This window comes from Festucalex cinctus, chromosome 1 (assembly GCF_051991245.1).
Source record: "Festucalex cinctus isolate MCC-2025b chromosome 1, RoL_Fcin_1.0, whole genome shotgun sequence".
Taxonomy (NCBI): Eukaryota; Metazoa; Chordata; class Actinopteri; order Syngnathiformes; family Syngnathidae; genus Festucalex; species Festucalex cinctus.
Window position 1 is genome coordinate 46,496,141 of NC_135411.1, and position 15,232 is coordinate 46,511,372.

Here is a 15,232-nt window from a genome sequence, read left to right on the forward strand (position 1 = left end):
CGTATTTACCGACTTTAAAATGGGAAAAAGACTTGTCTATAGTTCCGGAACCAGACTTTTGGACCCAAATCTGTGAAAATGTATTTAAAATGACCAAACAGACAAATTTGCAACTTATCCAATATAAGATACTTCATAGAACATATATTACACAATATATGATGAAAAAAATGGGACTCTCTGACTCCGACATTTGTCTCCAGTGCTCACAAAACACTGCCGATACTTATCTTCATGCTTTATGGTCATGTACTCCAGTGCTGCATTTCTGGACTAAAATCTTGGAAAAGCTCGCTGATATATTAAACTGTAGGCTTCCTTTATCTCCAAGATTGTGTTTACTAGGTGACTTAACAATAACTGAGCTACCATGTAAACAATCTCAATCTATATTTATAGCCCTTACTATTGCTAAAAAAATAATCCTTGTCAATTGGAAAAATAAACAATCTCTAAATATCGACCACTGGTTAAACTTACTAATAAACTATATCTCAATGGAAAAAATCTCTGCCTTAAATAAAAATCAAGTATCAAGATTTAAACAAATATGGTCTATGTACATAGAATATTTTAATCTCAATTTGGCAACTTAATCCTGCCAAGATTCTGCCTGTTAACGAGAGCCACCACATCGTTACAACTTCTGTTTTCGCTGCTTCTGTATTTGGTATTTTGTATCTGATTGTTTTTATTTTTATATAGTCAGGAACCTAGTTGCTGCTAGTGGGCTCGAGCATACCACACTATACGACACTATACTCAATAACTCCTTAAGATCTATTTCTAGTGGGCACTAAGCATCAACACTTGGTGTTACTGCATGCTAATTAGTCAATTTTCTTGACGCCGTCCCCTGTGGTCGGGCGGGGGTGGTTCTGCCCCCCCCGTTGTCTGCTCGGTGGCGGTTGCGTCTTGGCCGCTCCCTGGGCCCGCTGTGGGGTGCGGTGTTGGGGTGCTTCCCCTGGTGCCCGGGGCGGTGCCGTCCCGGCGCGGTCCGCTGCTCCGTGCCCGGCGGCGCGGTTCGGGGTGGGTGGGCCTCCGGTGTGCCCCGTGGTTCCCTCTCCCCTCCCCCTTCCTCCCCCCCGTCGCCTCTCCCTCCTCGCCTCCTCCCGCCCATCCTCCTCTGCCTCCCGGTCCCTTTTCCCTTGTCGCCCTCCCTCCTCCTCCCCCCCCCCGCCTCCTGCCCTGCAGCCGCCCTTTCGCCTTCTTGTCGTCTTCTCCCCGCTTCCCCCCCCCCCCCCCCTTCCCTGTCTGCCCTGCGGCCCCTCCCCCTCCCTCTCCCTGGGCCTGGGGCTCCCTCCCCGGCCCGGGCGTCGGGCTCCGGGGGCCGGGCGAGGGTTTGGGGCCTGCCCCACTCCGGTATAACTCCTGGCGCCCCGGGCGGGCTCCGGTGGCCGGTGGGCTGTCCAGTAGCCCTGCTGCGCTGGCTGTCCGCCCATTGTGGTGCCGGGTGGATGAGGTGGGGGGCGGGTGGGGGTGGGGGTGCTGGGGGGCGGGCGCGCCACCTACACCCGCCGGGTTGGGTGAGGCCCCGCTGGTCGCTCCTCTTACTCACTTCACTAGCTTGCACTATACACTTTGTAAATATACACATAGGGCAAAAAAAGAAAAAAAAAAAAAAAGAAAAAAAAAAAAAAGAAGGCGCTGCTTTCAGTTTGTAGTCTCCCCTGGAGGCGTTGGTTAGAATCCCACTTCTGACAGAAGAATTTTGACTAGCGACCCTGAAAGGATGGATAAATTGTCTATAGACCTGAAACCAATGCAAGAACCAATTAAACAAACAGTACCAAGAAACAATGCAATCTGAAAAAATAAACCAACCAGTGAAGAGTTATCAAGAACTTGAACGTGTCAGGATGGCCGAGCGGTCTAAGGCGCTGCGTTCAGGTCGCAGTCTCCACTGGAGGCGTGGGTTCGAATCCCACTTCTGACAGAAGAATTTTAACTAGCGACCCTGACTGGATGGATAAATTGTCTATCTACCTTAAACCAATGCAAGAACCAATTAAACAAACAGTACCAAGAAACACTGTGCAAGAATAACTTTGCAAGCTGAAAAAACTAGTAAACCAACCAGTGAAGTGTTATCAAGCACTTGAACATGTTAGGATGGACGAGCGGTCTAAGGCGCTGTGTTCAGGTCGCAGTCTCCACTGGAGGCGTCGGTTCGAATCCCACATCTGACAGAAGAATTTTAACTAGCGACCCTGACTGGATGGATAAATTGTCTATCGACCTGAAACCAATGCAAGAACCAATTAAACAGTACCAGCAGTGCAAGCTGATAAAATAAACCAACCAGTGAAGAGTTATCAAACACTTCAACGTGTCAGGATGGCAGAGCGGTCTCAGGCACTGCGTTCAGGTTACAGTCTCCATTGGAGGCGTGGGTTGGAATCCCACTTCTGACAGAATTATTTTAATTAGTTATCCTGACTGGATGGATGAATTGTCCATCAACCTTAAACCAATGCAAGAACCAATTAAACAAACACTACCAAGAAACACTGTGCAAGCTGATAAAACTAATAAACCAACCAGTGAAGAGTTATCAAAAACTTAAACGTGTCAGGATGGCAGAGCGGTAGAAGGCGCTGCCTTCAGTTTGTAGTCTCCCCTGGAGGCGTTGGTTAGAATCCCACTTCTGACAGAAGAATTTTGACTAGCGACCCTGAAAGGATGGATAAATTGTCTATAGACCTGAAACCAATGCAAGAACCAATTAAACAAACAGTACCAAGAAACACTGTGCAAGAATAACTTTGCAAGCTGAAAAAACTAGTAAACCAACCAGTGAAGTGTTATCAAGCACTTGAACATGTTAGGATGGACGAGCGGTCTAAGGCGCTGTGTTCAGGTCGCAGTCTCCACTGGAGGCGTCGGTTCGAATCCCACATCTGACAGAAGAATTTTAACTAGCGACCCTGACTGGATGGATAAATTGCCTCTCTACGTTGAACCAATTAATCAAACAGTACCAAGAATAACTTTGCAAGCTGACAAAACTAATAAACCAACCAGTGAGGAGTTATCAAACTCTTCAACGTGTCAGGATGGCCGAGCGGTCTAAGGCGCTGCGTTCAGGTCGCAGTCTCCACTGGAGGCGTGGGTTCGAATCCCACTTCTGACAGAAGAAATTTAACGAGTTACCCTGACTGGATGGATGAATTGTCTATCGACCTTAAACCAATGCCAGAACCAATTAAACATACAGTACCAAGAAACTTGTTGCAAGCTGATAAAACTAATAAACCAACCAGTGAGGAGTTATCAAACTCTTCAACGTGTCAGGATGGCCGAGCGGTCTAAGGCGCTGCGTTCAGGTCGCAGTCTCCACTGGAGGCGTGGGTTCGAATCCCACTTCTGACAGAAGAAATTTAACTAGTTACCCTGACTGGATGGATGAATTGTCTATCGACCTTAAACCAATGCCAGAACCAATTAAACAAACAGTACCAAGAAACTTGTTGCAAGCTGATAAAACTAATAAACCAACCAGTGAGGAGTTATCAAACTCTTCAACGTGTCAGGATGGCCGAGCGGTCTAAGGCGCTGCGTTCAGGTCACAGTCTCCACTGGAGGCGAGGGTTCGAATCCCACTTCTGACAGAAGAATTTTAACTCGCGACCCTGACTGGATGGATAAATTGTCTATCTACATTGAACCAATTAATCAAACAGTACCAAGAATAACTTTGAAACCTGACAAAACTAATAAACAAACCAGTGAGGAGTTATCAAACTCTTCAACGTGTCAGGATGGCCGAGCGGTCTAAGGTGCTGCGTTCAGGTCGCAGTCTCCACTGGAGGCGTGGGTTCGAATCCCACTTCTGACAGAAGAATTTTAACTAGCGACCCTGACTGGATGGATGAATTGTCTATCTCCGTTGAACCAATTAATCAAACAGTTCCAAGAATAACCTTGCAAGCTGACAAAACTAATGAACCAACCAGTGAAGAGTTATCAAAAACTTGAACGTGTCAGGATGGCCGAGCGGTCTAAGGCGCTGCGTTTAGGTCGCAGTCTCCACTGGAGGCGTGAGTTCTTATCCCACTTCTGACAGAAGACTTTTAACCAGCGACCCTGACTGGATGGATAAATTGTCTCTCTACGTTGAACCAATTAATCAAACAGTACCAAGAATAACTTTGCAAGCTGACAAAACTAATAAACCAACCAGTGAGGAGTTATCAAACTCTTCAACGTGTCAGGATGGCCGAGCGGTCTAAGGCGCTGCGTTCAGGTCGCAGTCTCCACTGGAGGCGTGGGTTAGAATCCCACTTCTGACAGAAGAATTTTAACTAGCGACCCTGACTGGATGGATAAATTGTCTATCTCCGTTGAACCAATTAATCAAACAGTTCCAAGAATAACCTTGCAAGCTGACAAAACTAATGAACCAACCAGTGAAGAGGTATCAAGCACTTGAATGTGTCAGGATGGCTGAGCGGTCTAAGGCGCTGCGTTCAGGTCGCAGTCTCCACTGGAGGCGTGGGTTCGAATCCCACTTCTGACAGAAGAATTTTAACTTGCGACCCTGACTGGATGGATAAATTGTCTATCTACCTTAAACCAATGCAAGAACCAATTAAACAAACAGTACCAAGAAACACTGTGCAAGCTGATAAAACTAATACACCAACCAGTGAAGAGTTATCAAAAACTTGAACGTGTCAGGATTGCCGAGCGGTAGAAGGCGCTGCTTTCAGTTTGCAGTCTCGCCTGGAGGCGTGGGTTCGAATCCCACTTCTGACAGAAGAAATGTTGCAAGCTGATAAAACTGGATGGATGAATGGTCTATTGACCTTAAACCAATGCCAGAACCAATTAAACAAACTGTACCAAGAAACTTCTTGCAAGCTGATAAAACTAATAAAGCAACCAGTGAAGAGTTATCAAACACTACAAAGTGTCAGGATGACCGAGTGGTCTAAGGCGCTGCGTTCAGGTCGCAGTCTCCAGTGGAGGCGTGGGTTTGAATCCCACTTCTGACAGAAGAATTTTAACTAGCGACCCTGACTGGATGGATAAATTGTCTGTCTACGTTGAACCAATTAATCAAACAGTTCCAAGAATAACTTTGCAAGCTGAAAAAAACTAGTAAACCAACCAGTGAAGTGTTATCAAGCACTTGAACATGTTAGGATGGACGAGCGGTCTAAGGCGCTGTGTTCAGGTCGCAGTCTCCACTGGAGGCGTCGGTTCGAATCCCACTTCTGACAGAAGAATTTTGACTAGCGACCCTGAGTGGATGGATAAATTGTCTATCGACCTGAAACCAATGCAAGAACCAATTAAACAGTACCAGCAGTGCAAGCTGATAAAATAAACCAACCAGTGAAGAGTTATCAAACACTTCAACGTGTCAGGATGGCAGAGCGGTCTCAGGCACTGCGTTCAGGTTACAGTCTCCATTGGAGGCGTGGGTTGGAATCCCACTTCTGACAGAATTATTTTAATTAGTTATCCTGACTGGATGGATGAATTGTCCATCAACCTTAAACCAATGCAAGAACCAATTAAACAAACACTACCAAGAAACACTGTGCAAGCTGATAAAACTAATAAACCAACCAGTGAAGAGTTATCAAAAACTTAAACGTGTCAGGATGGCAGAGCGGTAGAAGGCGCTGCTTTCAGTTTGTAGTCTCCCCTGGAGACGTTGGTTAGAATCCCACTTCTGACAGAAGAATTTTGACTAGCGACCCTGAAAGGATGGATAAATTGTCTATAGACCTGAAACCAATGCAAGAACCAATTAAACAAACAGTACCAAGAAACAATGCAATCTGAAAAAATAAACCAACCAGTGAATAGTTATCGCGGACATTTCCCATCGCGAGATGCTGTGACTATCGCGTGACCGGTAGCGAGACTGGGAAAATCTAACATGGCGGCGCTCTGCTGCTAAAATAGAATTAGCTTTATATTTCTAATTAAACCCGAATTTAATGATTAGATAAATTCGATTTTTTTCTTTTCTAAGAAAGATCGGAAATATTATCCAGTGTGGACGACCTCGAACGTTTTATTGACGATTATTTTTATAGCTGCGCGATGGATGAGCCGGCGGCTAGTCGGGATAATCCTTCGAAAAAAAAAAGGAAAAATGACTCGTCAACAGACACGGACGATTTAGCAACCGCCGACGTATCGGTGAGTATGCTGGATTCCATAAATACAAAACTTGACGTCCTCTGTCTTATCCGCGAGGACGTCAAAGAATTAAAGGCAAGTTTGGAATTCGTTAGCCAACAGGTAAGCGATCTCCAATGCGATAACTCCGAGCTACGCTCCTCTCTCGTCGCTGTCACAGCCGAGTTGGAGACGATTAAAAAGGAAAATAAAATGCTAAAGGAAACGGTCTTAGATGTTCAATCCCGTAGTATGCGGGAAAATCTAATATTCTCAGGTATATCCGAAAATTCTCCAGATAATCCAGAGAGTGAGATAAAAAAATTCATGACATCATCGCTAAAGATCCCACAGGAGACGGTAAATAATATCTCTTTTCACCGTGTACACCGGCTCGGAGCTCGTAAGGGCAATAAGCCCCGTCCTATTATTGCTAAGTTCGAACATTTTAAACATAAAGAATTGGTAAAAAGTAAAGGACGGGAGCTCAAAGGGACATCTTTCGGGATGAATGATCAATTCCCAAGAGAGATAAACGAGCGGCGAAAAGTACTGTTTCCTATAATGAAACAAAATAGACAGGAGGGTAAACGGACTTCGATGGTCGTTGATAAATTATATATCGACGGCCAGCTATTCCGAAACCCAACCTCGACCCCTTGGCTGTTCTAACTGACAATTGGTAGAGCCGAGCATTGTGTGATTATTTGACATATGTATATGTATATGTATGTGTATGTATATGTGTATATATGTATATATATGTATATGTATATGTATGTATATGTATATGTATGGATAATGGGTTACGAAATAGAATATGAATTTATATTATGCATAGGCTATATAGTAATAATAATAATAATAATAATAATAATATAAAAATATATTCTTAAAAAAAAATAATAATAATAATAATAATAATCTCACTTAGGTCACCATTTACTGGTGTATTGTTATGTTGAATCCCCCACAGATTTCCTTCACACTCACTTCCCCCCACGTTTCTTCACTATTATACTTATCTACTTGCTATCTCTCTCTTTATATAAATTATATAAATTGCCTAATTACTCTTTTGCTATCCTACAATATGTTAATATTAATAAGCAGCTTATATAGATGTATACATAAGACTGAGTCTATATTGCTTGTATGCAGAAATTAGTTCTGGTCTCCTGGAATGTGTGTGGCGCTCGCTCCCAGGCAAAAAGAATAAAAATTTTAGACCATCTCTCAAAATTTAAGGCAGATATTTGTCTCCTACAAGAAACCCACTTACAAAAATCAGAAGAAAAATTATTTATAGATACAAATTTTAGTCAAGTTTACTCTGCCTCCTATAATAGTAGACAAAGAGGTGTCTCTATACTTATACATAAGAATTTATTCTTTACTCTAAATAATATAGTAACAGATTTAGAGGGCCGATATATTATTATCCAGGTAACTATATTTAATAAAGTATATACAATTGGTAATTTATATGCCCCAAATAATGATGACCCTGATTTTTTCCATGAATTTTTCTCTCGGTTACTCGATTTAGCAACAAATTCTACTATTATTATTGGAGGTGATTTTAACACGGTCTTGAACCCGTTAATAGATCGTTCTAATAATACGATATATACAAGGCGATTACGATCCGCTAAAGTAATAGATGAATATATGGAGGATTTTGGCCTCAGCGATGGCTGGAGACTTCAAAACCCAACTAAGAAGGAATTTACTTTCTTCTCTGCTGTGCACCGATCATTCTCAAGAATTGATTTTTTCCTTACAAATAATTCTATTGTTGATAAAACTGCTATAAAAATACATTCTATAATTATAAGTGATCATGCACCAGTCTCCCTCACTCTACAAATTGACTCTACCTTTAAACCTCCCCCGATATGGCGTTTTAACATCTCATTACTGAAAGACGTAGAGTTTGATAAAATTATTAGAAGGGAGTGGGCAGATTTTTTGGAAATAAATGACTCTCCAAATATATCTCCATCTCTTCTCTGGGAAGCAGGGAAAGCGGTAATTAGAGGGAAAATTATATCATATTCAACTTATAAAAAGAAACAGGATCAAAAATTAGAAAAATACCTGGAAGATAAAATTAAACAACTAACGGATGAATATGTATTAAACCCAAATAATCAAATATGGATAGAACTACAGAATATAAAAATACAGTTAGATAACATGTTATCTAAAAAGACAGAGTTTATAATACAACAGTTGAGATATAATAATTTTGAACATAATAATAAATCAGGTAAATTCCTGGCAAATCAACTTCAACGGAATCGGGAAAAATCTCTTATAATGGCTATTAAAGATATAAATGGTGAATGCACACAATCACCAGAAGAAATTAACCATATTTTTTATAACTATTATCGAAATCTATACACAGAAATTAATAGACCTAACCCTGAATATATTGAGGAATTCCTAAACAGCTTAAATATACCTCAGTTATCTATTGAACATAAAGATATTCTCGATACCCCGCTTACTATAGATGAGTTGTATCGTGCTTTAGACAGTATGCCTAATGGCAGAGCACCTGGTCCAGACGGCTTTCCGGCTATATTTTTTAAACATTTCTGGTTAATGTTTGCTCCATTATTTCTAAGAGTAGTAACTGAAATTAAAAGTAAAGGTGATATACGTCAAGATATGAATATAGCAGCAATTAAACTTTTATTAAAGCCAGAAAAAGACCATACCCTCCCGTCAAGTTACCGACCGATATCACTAATTAATACCGATATTAAAATTATCGCTAAGGCCTTGGCATCTCGATTAGAGACGGTAATCTCGACAATTATTCATAGTGATCAAACAGGTTTTATTAAAGGTCGTCATTCTACTAATAATATTAGGAGACTCTTTAACTTGATTAGTATGTCACAGCCGTATGATAAAAAGGCAGTTGTTATTTCGCTGGATGCAGAAAAAGCATTCGATAAAGTTAACTGGTCCTTCCTCTTTGCTGTCTTAAATAAATTCGGCTTCGGGGAGTCATTCATTCAATGGGTCTCAATATTATATGATTCTCCTAAAGCTACAGTTACTACTAATGGGATTACATCACAGAGTTTTACTTTACAAAGGGGAACAAGACAAGGGTGCCCAATTTCTCCTTTATTATTTGCTATATTTATTGAGCCGCTTGCATTAGCTATACGTCAGGATAGACGGATCCAAGGAATCCACTCCGGGACAATAGAACATAAAATTAATCTATATGCCGATGATATATTACTCTATTTAGAAGAACCTGCTATCTCGCTAGGGGAAGCATTTAAATTAATAACTAAATTCTCTCACTTATCAGATTACTCTATTAACTGGACAAAATCAACATTATTACCTATTACAGAAAATTCATGGAATCCTACAAGTCAGGATCCACACTACTCCTTTCCTACAGGTAATTTAAAATACTTAGGTGTTAAAATTTCACCTAAGTTAACTGAATTAACTTCTTTAAATTTTTCACCATTATTGGATAGTATCCGTAGTGACCTGGAGCGCTGGAATAATCTTCCGATCTCTTTAATAGGACGGATAGCTACTATAAAAATGAAAGTTTTACCAAAGATTAATTATTTATTTTCAATGATTCCATTTAAACCTACGTCTAACTGGTTCCAATCGCTGGACTCTGCTATCATAAAATTCTATTGGAATAAAAAAAAAGCCAAAATTAGTCTATCTACTCTTCAGGAAAGTAAATCTAAAGGAGGTTTAGAGGCACCAAACTTTATGTACTATTATTTAGCTAATCAACTACAATATCTTGTGCTATGGACACAACCCAACAGAGATACTAACTGTTGGTTGGAATTGGAGCAGAAGGATTGTAATAATCTTAGACTGTCAGATTTACTCTTTATTACAAAATCAATAAGACGACATAATTGTTTTAAAAACCCAATGATAGCCGCCACCCTGACTGCCTGGTGGAAGGCATTAGAAATTACAAACTCCCAATTGGCGCCCTGTGGGCTCTCTCCCATTTGGCATAACCCCGACTTTCAACTTAATAATCAGTCGTTCCATTTAAGCCTATGGGAGCAGAAAGGAATTACACACCTTCATCATCTTTTCTCAGATAATAAGTTTATATCGTATACAAACTTGGTCCAGAAATATGAAATAAAAAAGGGAAATTTCTTACATTATCTGCAAGTTAAAAATATGGTTAAGAAACAAATCCCAACACTTCAGGATACGCTCCAACTGCCTGTCTTAGCTAAAGATATTATAAAGCTTTCTCCAACAACAATAAAGAAAATATCAAAAATATATAAGTTATTTTTATACACAAATAAAACGTATTTACCGACTTTAAAATGGGAAAAAGACTTGTCTATAGTTCCGGAACCAGACTTTTGGACCCAAATCTGTGAAAATGTATTTAAAATGACCAAACAGACAAATTTGCAACTTATCCAATATAAGATACTTCATAGAACATATATTACACAATATATGATGAAAAAAATGGGACTCTCTGACTCCGACATTTGTCTCCAGTGCTCACAAAACACTGCCGATACTTATCTTCATGCTTTATGGTCATGTACTCCAGTGCTGCATTTCTGGACTAAAATCTTGGAAAAGCTCGCTGATATATTAAACTGTAGGCTTCCTTTATCTCCAAGATTGTGTTTACTAGGTGACTTAACAATAACTGAGCTACCATGTAAACAATCTCAATCTATATTTATAGCCCTTACTATTGCTAAAAAAATAATCCTTGTCAATTGGAAAAATAAACAATCTCTAAATATCGACCACTGGTTAAACTTACTAATAAACTATATCTCAATGGAAAAAATCTCTGCCTTAAATAAAAATCAAGTATCAAGATTTAAACAAATATGGTCTATGTACATAGAATATTTTAATCTCAATTTGGCAACTTAATCCTGCCAAGATTCTGCCTGTTAACGAGAGCCACCACATCGTTACAACTTCTGTTTTCGCTGCTTCTGTATTTGGTATTTTGTATCTATATATTTGTATCACCTACACCCGCCGGGTTGGGTGAGGCCCCGCTGGTCGCTCCTCTTACTCACTTCACTAGCTTGCACTATACACTTTGTAAATATACACATAGGGCAAAAAAAGAAAAAAAAAAAAAAAGAAAAAAAAAAAAAAAGAAAAAAAAAAAAAGAAGGCGCTGCTTTCAGTTTGTAGTCTCCCCTGGAGGCGTTGGTTAGAATCCCACTTCTGACAGAAGAATTTTGACTAGCGACCCTGAAAGGATGGATAAATTGTCTATAGACCTGAAACCAATGCAAGAACCAATTAAACAAACAGTACCAAGAAACAATGCAATCTGAAAAAATAAACCAACCAGTGAAGAGTTATCAAGAACTTGAACGTGTCAGGATGGCCGAGCGGTCTAAGGCGCTGCGTTCAGGTCGCAGTCTCCACTGGAGGCGTGGGTTCGAATCCCACTTCTGACAGAAGAATTTTAACTAGCGACCCTGACTGGATGGATAAATTGTCTATCTACCTTAAACCAATGCAAGAACCAATTAAACAAACAGTACCAAGAAACACTGTGCAAGAATAACTTTGCAAGCTGAAAAAACTAGTAAACCAACCAGTGAAGTGTTATCAAGCACTTGAACATGTTAGGATGGACGAGCGGTCTAAGGCGCTGTGTTCAGGTCGCAGTCTCCACTGGAGGCGTCGGTTCGAATCCCACATCTGACAGAAGAATTTTAACTAGCGACCCTGACTGGATGGATAAATTGTCTATCGACCTGAAACCAATGCAAGAACCAATTAAACAGTACCAGCAGTGCAAGCTGATAAAATAAACCAACCAGTGAAGAGTTATCAAACACTTCAACGTGTCAGGATGGCAGAGCGGTCTCAGGCACTGCGTTCAGGTTACAGTCTCCATTGGAGGCGTGGGTTGGAATCCCACTTCTGACAGAATTATTTTAATTAGTTATCCTGACTGGATGGATGAATTGTCCATCAACCTTAAACCAATGCAAGAACCAATTAAACAAACACTACCAAGAAACACTGTGCAAGCTGATAAAACTAATAAACCAACCAGTGAAGAGTTATCAAAAACTTAAACGTGTCAGGATGGCAGAGCGGTAGAAGGCGCTGCCTTCAGTTTGTAGTCTCCCCTGGAGGCGTTGGTTAGAATCCCACTTCTGACAGAAGAATTTTGACTAGCGACCCTGAAAGGATGGATAAATTGTCTATAGACCTGAAACCAATGCAAGAACCAATTAAACAAACAGTACCAAGAAACACTGTGCAAGAATAACTTTGCAAGCTGAAAAAACTAGTAAACCAACCAGTGAAGTGTTATCAAGCACTTGAACATGTTAGGATGGACGAGCGGTCTAAGGCGCTGTGTTCAGGTCGCAGTCTCCACTGGAGGCGTCGGTTCGAATCCCACATCTGACAGAAGAATTTTAACTAGCGACCCTGACTGGATGGATAAATTGCCTCTCTACGTTGAACCAATTAATCAAACAGTACCAAGAATAACTTTGCAAGCTGACAAAACTAATAAACCAACCAGTGAGGAGTTATCAAACTCTTCAACGTGTCAGGATGGCCGAGCGGTCTAAGGCGCTGCGTTCAGGTCGCAGTCTCCACTGGAGGCGTGGGTTCGAATCCCACTTCTGACAGAAGAAATTTAACTAGTTACCCTGACTGGATGGATGAATTGTCTATCGACCTTAAACCAATGCCAGAACCAATTAAACATACAGTACCAAGAAACTTGTTGCAAGCTGATAAAACTAATAAACCAACCAGTGAGGAGTTATCAAACTCTTCAACGTGTCAGGATGGCCGAGCGGTCTAAGGCGCTGCGTTCAGGTCGCAGTCTCCACTGGAGGCGTGGGTTCGAATCCCACTTCTGACAGAAGAAATTTAACTAGTTACCCTGACTGGATGGATGAATTGTCTATCGACCTTAAACCAATGCCAGAACCAATTAAACAAACAGTACCAAGAAACTTGTTGCAAGCTGATAAAACTAATAAACCAACCAGTGAGGAGTTATCAAACTCTTCAACGTGTCAGGATGGCCGAGCGGTCTAAGGCGCTGCGTTCAGGTCGCAGTCTCCACTGGAGGCGAGGGTTCGAATCCCACTTCTGACAGAAGAATTTTAACTCGCGACCCTGACTGGATGGATAAATTGTCTATCTACATTGAACCAATTAATCAAACAGTACCAAGAATAACTTTGAAACCTGACAAAACTAATAAACAAACCAGTGAGGAGTTATCAAACTCTTCAACGTGTCAGGATGGCCGAGCGGTCTAAGGTGCTGCGTTCAGGTCGCAGTCTCCACTGGAGGCGTGGGTTCGAATCCCACTTCTGACAGAAGAATTTTAACTAGCGACCCTGACTGGATGGATGAATTGTCTATCTCCGTTGAACCAATTAATCAAACAGTTCCAAGAATAACCTTGCAAGCTGACAAAACTAATGAACCAACCAGTGAAGAGTTATCAAAAACTTGAACGTGTCAGGATGGCCGAGCGGTCTAAGGCGCTGCGTTTAGGTCGCAGTCTCCACTGGAGGCGTGAGTTCTTATCCCACTTCTGACAGAAGACTTTTAACCAGCGACCCTGACTGGATGGATAAATTGTCTCTCTACGTTGAACCAATTAATCAAACAGTACCAAGAATAACTTTGCAAGCTGACAAAACTAATAAACCAACCAGTGAGGAGTTATCAAACTCTTCAACGTGTCAGGATGGCCGAGCGGTCTAAGGCGCTGCGTTCAGGTCGCAGTCTCCACTGGAGGCGTGGGTTAGAATCCCACTTCTGACAGAAGAATTTTAACTAGCGACCCTGACTGGATGGATAAATTGTCTATCTCCGTTGAACCAATTAATCAAACAGTTCCAAGAATAACCTTGCAAGCTGACAAAACTAATGAACCAACCAGTGAAGAGGTATCAAGCACTTGAATGTGTCAGGATGGCCGAGCGGTCTAAGGCGCTGCGTTCAGGTCGCAGTCTCCACTGGAGGCGTGGGTTCGAATCCCACTTCTGACAGAAGAATTTTAACTTGCGACCCTGACTGGATGGATAAATTGTCTATCTACCTTAAACCAATGCAAGAACCAATTAAACAAACAGTACCAAGAAACACTGTGCAAGCTGATAAAACTAATACACCAACCAGTGAAGAGTTATCAAAAACTTGAACGTGTCAGGATTGCCGAGCGGTAGAAGGCGCTGCTTTCAGTTTGCAGTCTCGCCTGGAGGCGTGGGTTCGAATCCCACTTCTGACAGAAGAAATGTTGCAAGCTGATAAAACTGGATGGATGAATGGTCTATTGACCTTAAACCAATGCCAGAACCAATTAAACAAACTGTACCAAGAAACTTCTTGCAAGCTGATAAAACTAATAAAGCAACCAGTGAAGAGTTATCAAACACTACAAAGTGTCAGGATGACCGAGTGGTCTAAGGCGCTGCGTTCAGGTCGCAGTCTCCAGTGGAGGCGTGGGTTTGAATCCCACTTCTGACAGAAGAATTTTAACTAGCGACCCTGACTGGATGGATAAATTGTCTGTCTACGTTGAACCAATTAATCAAACAGTTCCAAGAATAACTTTGCAAGCTGAAAAAAACTAGTAAACCAACCAGTGAAGTGTTATCAAGCACTTGAACATGTTAGGATGGACGAGCGGTCTAAGGCGCTGTGTTCAGGTCGCAGTCTCCACTGGAGGCGTCGGTTCGAATCCCACTTCTGACAGAAGAATTTTGACTAGCGACCCTGAGTGGATGGATAAATTGTCTATCGACCTGAAACCAATGCAAGAACCAATTAAACAGTACCAGCAGTGCAAGCTGATAAAATAAACCAACCAGTGAAGAGTTATCAAACACTTCAACGTGTCAGGATGGCAGAGCGGTCTCAGGCACTGCGTTCAGGTTACAGTCTCCATTGGAGGCGTGGGTTCGAATCCCACTTCTGACAGAAGAAATGTTGCAAGCTGATAAAACTGGATGGATGAATGGTCTATTGACCTTAAACCAATGCCAGAACCAATTAAGCTGATCAAACTAATAAACCA

At 41.3% G+C, this 15,232-nt stretch overlaps 1 protein-coding gene and 16 non-coding genes across 17 annotated transcripts in view; 16 read left to right on the plus strand and 1 right to left on the minus strand.

Moving 5' to 3' along the window:
• ccdc18 (coiled-coil domain containing 18) overlaps window positions 1–15,232 on the minus strand; it is a 74,831-nt gene that overhangs the window by 36,808 nt on the left and 22,791 nt on the right. The gene's annotated exons all lie outside the window — the stretch shown is intronic.
• On the plus strand, window positions 1,854–1,936 carry trnal-cag (transfer RNA leucine (anticodon CAG)). Its single transcript has one exon. It is a non-coding gene; the product is annotated as a tRNA-Leu (tRNA).
• Window positions 3,051–3,133, plus strand: trnal-cag (transfer RNA leucine (anticodon CAG)). The gene has a single exon. It is a non-coding gene; the product is annotated as a tRNA-Leu (tRNA).
• Window positions 3,290–3,372, plus strand: trnal-cag (transfer RNA leucine (anticodon CAG)). Its single transcript has one exon. It is a non-coding gene; the product is annotated as a tRNA-Leu (tRNA).
• trnal-cag (transfer RNA leucine (anticodon CAG)) lies at window positions 3,529–3,611 on the plus strand. The gene has a single exon. It is a non-coding gene; the product is annotated as a tRNA-Leu (tRNA).
• Window positions 3,756–3,838, plus strand: trnal-cag (transfer RNA leucine (anticodon CAG)). Its single transcript has one exon. It is a non-coding gene; the product is annotated as a tRNA-Leu (tRNA).
• On the plus strand, window positions 4,210–4,292 carry trnal-cag (transfer RNA leucine (anticodon CAG)). The gene has a single exon. It is a non-coding gene; the product is annotated as a tRNA-Leu (tRNA).
• Window positions 4,437–4,519, plus strand: trnal-cag (transfer RNA leucine (anticodon CAG)). Its single transcript has one exon. It is a non-coding gene; the product is annotated as a tRNA-Leu (tRNA).
• Window positions 4,915–4,997, plus strand: trnal-cag (transfer RNA leucine (anticodon CAG)). The gene has a single exon. It is a non-coding gene; the product is annotated as a tRNA-Leu (tRNA).
• trnal-cag (transfer RNA leucine (anticodon CAG)) lies at window positions 11,539–11,621 on the plus strand. Its single transcript has one exon. It is a non-coding gene; the product is annotated as a tRNA-Leu (tRNA).
• On the plus strand, window positions 12,736–12,818 carry trnal-cag (transfer RNA leucine (anticodon CAG)). Its single transcript has one exon. It is a non-coding gene; the product is annotated as a tRNA-Leu (tRNA).
• Window positions 12,975–13,057, plus strand: trnal-cag (transfer RNA leucine (anticodon CAG)). The gene has a single exon. It is a non-coding gene; the product is annotated as a tRNA-Leu (tRNA).
• Window positions 13,214–13,296, plus strand: trnal-cag (transfer RNA leucine (anticodon CAG)). Its single transcript has one exon. It is a non-coding gene; the product is annotated as a tRNA-Leu (tRNA).
• Window positions 13,441–13,523, plus strand: trnal-cag (transfer RNA leucine (anticodon CAG)). Its single transcript has one exon. It is a non-coding gene; the product is annotated as a tRNA-Leu (tRNA).
• trnal-cag (transfer RNA leucine (anticodon CAG)) lies at window positions 13,895–13,977 on the plus strand. The gene has a single exon. It is a non-coding gene; the product is annotated as a tRNA-Leu (tRNA).
• Window positions 14,122–14,204, plus strand: trnal-cag (transfer RNA leucine (anticodon CAG)). The gene has a single exon. It is a non-coding gene; the product is annotated as a tRNA-Leu (tRNA).
• Window positions 14,600–14,682, plus strand: trnal-cag (transfer RNA leucine (anticodon CAG)). The gene has a single exon. It is a non-coding gene; the product is annotated as a tRNA-Leu (tRNA).